We start from the raw sequence: 5,779 nt of genomic DNA, 5'->3' as shown, positions 1-5,779 counted from the left end.
CTTCTGGTCTTGCATCGTCTCTGCTGGAGGCATGGCACGTTGTGATGCGCCCTTGGCTTGGTGTTCTTCCTGAACCGCCACCAGAGCTGCGCTGGCTGAGTACGGGGTGGCGGCAAGATAGAGCACTAGGGGCACACGAGGTCGTGGCACCACCATCACTAGAGGGCTGGCTAGGTATCTCTTGAGGTATTGAAAAGCTTGGTCGGCCTCCAGGGTCCACTCGAACGGGCCCTTCTTTTTCATCAGCTTGAAGAAGGGTAGGGCGCGCTCCCCCGACTTGGAGATGAAGCGCCCCAACGCAGTCACCCGACCAGCCAACTTATGCATTTCCTTGAGGGTCTGTGGAGGACTCATGTCTTCAATGGCCTTAACCTTCTCTGGGTTGGCCTCCATCCCCCTGTGGGACACCAGGAAAACCAGCAGCTTGTCGGAAGGGACGCCAAACATGCATTTCTCAGGATTGAGCCGCAAGTCCACCTGGCGAAGGCTTTCAAAGGTCTCCTCTAGGTCTTGGATCAAGGTCCCCGCCACCCGAGACTTCACCACAATGTCGTCGACGTAGGCTTCAGCATTTCTCCCGAGCTGCCGCCCTATGGCGATGTGCATGAGTCGCTGGATGGTTGTGCCCTTGTTGCACAGCCCGAACGACATGCAGGTGTATCAGTACACCCCACACGGGGTCCGGAAGGCCGTCTTCTCCACATCTTCTATCGCCATCTTGACCTGGTGATATCCTAAGAACGCATCCAGGAAGCATAGCAAGTCGCACTCAGCGGTGGAGTTGACGATCTGGTCGATCCGTGGAAGTGGGAACGGATCTTGGGGACAGGCCTTGGTGAGGTTGGTGAAGTTGACGCACATCCGCTCCTTCCCGCCTTGCTTGGGGACGACGACGGGGTTCGCCAGCAACTCGGGGTACCAAACCTCGCGAATGACACCCGCAGCCTCCAACTTGCATGTTTCTTGGACGATGAAAGCTTGCTTCTCCGTGGACTACCGCCTTGCCTTCTGCTTCACAGGGCGTACATTGGGGTACACCTTCAGGTGGTGCTCTATTACCTCTCTTGGGACCCCTACCAGCTGATCGGGCTCCCAAGCGAACACTCCCTTGTTTGCACGCAAAAACTTCACTAGTGCCTTCTCCTAAGCAGGCTTGAGGTTGGCGCCTATGGTAAAGGTTGCCCCTGAGGACCCATTCTCCTTGACCTACACTTGCTTGGTTTCTACCTTGTCCTGAGTGAAGAAATGTTTCTTCTTGGTTGGTGTGGCTCCGTTGGCCTTGGGGGTATCCGCGTCGGCGGGTCATGCTGTCGCGGCGGCCTTGAGGGCAAGCTTGAGCACCACCAGGGCCTCCTTGGCATCCCCCTTGATGGTGAGTACACCCTGGCTCCCCGGCATCTTCATGATATTGTAAGCAGGATGGGTTGCTGCCATGAACTGGGCCAGAGGTAGGTACCCGAGGATGGCATTGTATGGGAGGCCAATGAGGGCGATGTGGACATCGATGAGCTCGGTGTGGTAGTTTTTGTGTTCTCCAAAGGTTACGGGGAGGCGGACCTACCCGAGGGAGAGGGCGGGGCCTCTGCCAACTCCTAAGAGGGCTTGCTGGGGCGGAGCCGCTCGAACGGTACGTGAAGGAGGCTAAAGGCCTCGAGGGAGAGCACATTGAGGCCGGCGTCGCCGTCAACGAGCATCTTGGTGATGCATACGTGGCAGATGGTGGGTGCGCACAACATTAGGGGCGCACCCGAGCCGACGGTGGAGGCGGAATGATCTTCCGAGTCAAAGCTGAGGTTGGCCTCAGGCGCTTGGAAGCGACGCCGATCTGGCAGAAGTACGGCTTGATGTGTCGATCCGAGGGTGGTGCTTGCGAACCACCGAGAAGAGCTGCGACGATGGTGGCCGCCGGTTCCCCGAAGCGAGTGATGAAGAGGTTGCGCAGCTCCTCCCAGGTGGCAACAGAAGACTCCTGCAAGTGGAGGAGCCAGGCGCGCGGTGCGCCTACAAGGGCCATTGGGAACCAGTTGGCCATGATCTCGTCGTTACCCCCAGCTTCCAGGACGGCCTCCTCGTATGCTAGCAGGAAAGCCGACGGTCTGTCGCACCGTCGTAGCACGGCGGCATCTCTGGCTTGAACTTGGGCAGCCACTTCCTGCCGCAAGGCGGGGGCAAGGGCTCAGAGCCCCCAAGCGCCGCCGTGGGCACTGTTAGATCCAGCTGGAGGGGCGCTCGCCATGGGGAGCTGGCGTGGAGATGGTGGAGCGTGAGTCGACGGAAGGAAGACTCCGGAGCACCCCTACCTGGCGCGCCAAATGTCGGATCACGAGTTTTGGCAAAACCCTTAAGGTTCGAACGCTGGGGTGCGCGCGAAGATCTCCCCCCTATCGATCCACGTCCTAACTTAGCTAAGATCTCACGAACTAACTCGACGAACTCGCAACACAAAGGACATAAGATTTATACTGGTTCGGGTGACCGTTGTGGTGTAATACCCTACTCCAGTGTGGTGGTGGACTGCCTCTTGGGCTGAGGATGAATAGTACATAGGGAAGAACAGCCTCCTAAGGTTGAGGAGTTCTTGTGCTTGGTGGGTGTGCCGCCAAGGATGTGGTTGCTCCAATCTCAGATCCCTCCCCTCCCTTGCTACGGTGGTGGCTAGTTCTATTTATAGCGGCCTTGGTCCTCTCCCCAAGTATTGAGTGGGAAGGGATCCAACAACGGCCAATTTGAAAGGGGACAGCTAGTGCAAGCTATCCTGACAAAAGCAGTCTTCGCCTGCCAAAGGCTCTGGTGGTGACGCCGTCTTGGGCTCCACGGTGACCTCCGTCTTGCCATCCTTCTGGTCTTGGTCTAGTTGCAGCAATATGGAAACCTTTGCTTGAGGCCTCGGTACTCCGCGCCTGCGCTTGCCCCCTTAGCACCAAAGAGGAAACCAAGATGCTGCGCGCGCTGGCGCCTGCCTAGTCTCGATTGTCATGGCTCATGTCATGAGAACCTCGCGAGGTTTTCTTGGCCTTGAACTCTCCGCCCCTCACGAGCCAGCATGGTGAGGCCGCTCCTGAGGAGGTCTTGTGTCGTCCGCCTCGCAAGGCTTGGACCCTCGCGAGGGTCTTGATTCATTGTTGATGAAGATGGCCGTAGAGGCCTGCTAGCAAAGCCACACTGTGGGCCGCAGGTAGGCAAGTCTGGGGACCCCCGTTCCCAGAACGCCGACATAAAGTGAGCCACTTGGGTCAAATGACCCACTACTACCCAAATATATAGAATCATATCCCGGTCGGGTTCTGGGCAATCCGGTGATGAAATCCATGCCAAGCTTGTCCCAGTTCCATTCAGGAATCGACGTAGGTTGCAGTAATCCTGCTGGCTTCTCATGTTCGGCCTTCACTCTCTGACATACATGTCACAGCCCTAGCATTGTTTGCAATTAGTGGCACAAGCATCCATGCGTCATGTCTAAATTACTTCTTTAATTTGAAATGGGGACTGCTAAACCCTAGCAACAAATGAAACTCAACTACGTTCAAACTTAAATCTTTTCATTGAACCCAAAATCCTCTTTAGAAATGTTCATCATTTCTAAATTGGTCCAGCACCTCTGACAAAAATGGTGCACATTTTTCTAGATCAATTTGGATTTTTGAATGAACTCATACAGTATTTGAATTTGGGCATTTTTGGATTTTTGAATGAACTCATACAGTATTTGAATTTGGGCATTTTAATTGATCTAGAAAAATGTGCACCATTTTTGTCAGAGGTGCTGGACCAATTTAGAAATGATGAACAAATAATTCTGGAAGTGGTTGTGGGCTGCTGGAAATAATTCCAGCAGTGCCCACAATTTATTTTAGGATTATATTTAATGATTAATATTTTTCTTACTAAATCCAGAAACAAAGACAGAAACAGAAAACAGAAAAGAGAGAGAGAGAGAGAGAGAGAGAGAGAGAGACTGACCTGGCAGCCCACTTACCTGGCCAGCTGGCGGCCCGGTAAGATAGCCCAGCCCACCAGGGGCAGGGGCGTTTTCCTCCCCGCGCCAGTAGGACACCGCGCGCGTGGTCACCGCATGCCGGCACGTGCCCGAGTCACCTCCTGCTTCCGCCGACGCTGGAGCCTGGCTGGAGAAGCCACACAACATCCCCGGCCGCCTCGCACTTTCCCCATGCTCCTCTCCCCTCCCTTGCTCTCTCCTCGCAGCACACCCAAGCACGCCCGCCGCTGCCATTTGCACCACTGCGGCCATCGCCTCTCCCTCGTCCTCTCGAGTGGTCCAGAAGCTCCGTCATGTCGTCCTCGACCTCCTCGCTGAGCTACGCAATGCAGGACTTCTCGAAGCATCGTCCCCGAGCCCTTCTTCCTCCTTGGTTCGCCGGAGATCCTCCTTGCCGCCCCGACTGCTACGGACCGTCTCTGAGCTAGCTGACCTCCTCGTCCGACTCGCCATGAGCCTCTGACCCCGTCCATCCCTCTCTTCTTCCCCGTAGGCCGCCGTAGCCACTGGACCGCCTACGCCCGAACTCCGGCCATCGCGGACGAGCTCCTCGCCGTCGCTACCGACCACCCTAGCTGCAGACATAGCCACCTTTGGACGCGTCGCGTCGTGGCCGTTCCAACGGGACCAGCCCCGCTTGCGCCCGTCGCCGGAATCACCGGAACGACGAACGCCGCCGCCTCTGCTTACGCCGGCGTCGAGTCGCCGGCAGGGTTGACCCCGCTGAGCAGGGTTTGACCCCTGTTTGACTCCCCTGGGTCAATGACAGATGGGCCCAGAGCCCTGCTAATTTTAGCTTAGTGCTAATTTACTTTTAGTTAACCAACTAAGTCACTAACTCGTGGGCACAGGCCCCACTGATAGTTTAGTTAGCATTAACTTAACCCTGTTAATTAGTTGCTTCACTGACAAGTGGGTCCCGGCCGTCAAGTTTGACCTGGGCTGGCGCCTTTGACTTGCTGATGTCGTGCTGACCCTGTGCTGACGTAGTAATCCATTTATGGAATTTAAATAAATCTTAAATGATTTATTTATTTCAGAAAAATAACCAAAACTTCTAAAAATCATAGAAAATAATCTGTAACTCAGTTTGAAAAGATTTGTATATGAAAAATGATCAGAAAAATCCAACCTATCCATTTGTACTTATTTCATGCATGTTTAGACAACTTAACCTCACTGTTTAGTTCAAAACATGATAATGCACCTTATAAGTTCTTAGTTTGAATTTGAATTTGAACCCTTGGTTCAAATCAACTCAAACCCTTCTGTTCTTAGCTGCATTAGCTCAAATCACGGCATATTGACATGTCATGATCATGCATCATATTGTGCATTGCATTGATAGCGTTCCCTCGTGTTTGCCGGTGGTTGTCCCCTCTCGATAGACGTGGTTTCGACAATGAGTTCGATGACACCGATGAAGAGCTATCCTATCTTCAGAAGTGCAAGGCAAGCAAAACCCCCTTGTTCATTCCGATACAATCCCACTATCTCTCTCCTGCTCTCTTTTACTGCATTAGGACAAGAACGATTCAACTGTTACATGCTGCGATAGTTGAACCCTTTTCCTCTGCATGACCTGTCATTGCCACAGTAAATTGATGAAACCCACTAGCATGAATAGGAGTTGTTTGAGCCCTGATGTGCCTACTCATTCATGCTTGTTTGTCATGCCTGATACTACTTAGTGTTGAGTCAGGTCTGATTCATCGGGATGGATTGGAATGGTGATGAACATGTCCTACTGTGTGTGAGCTAAGTGTGTGAACACGATTTGGT

The sequence above is a fragment of the Triticum urartu genome, chromosome 1A (assembly GCF_056163025.1).
Source record: "Triticum urartu cultivar PI428250 chromosome 1A, HENAU_Tu73, whole genome shotgun sequence".
Classification (NCBI taxonomy): domain Eukaryota; kingdom Viridiplantae; phylum Streptophyta; class Magnoliopsida; order Poales; family Poaceae; genus Triticum; species Triticum urartu.
The sequence above is the reverse complement of the archived record's forward strand: the minus strand, read 5'-3'. Positions refer to the sequence as shown.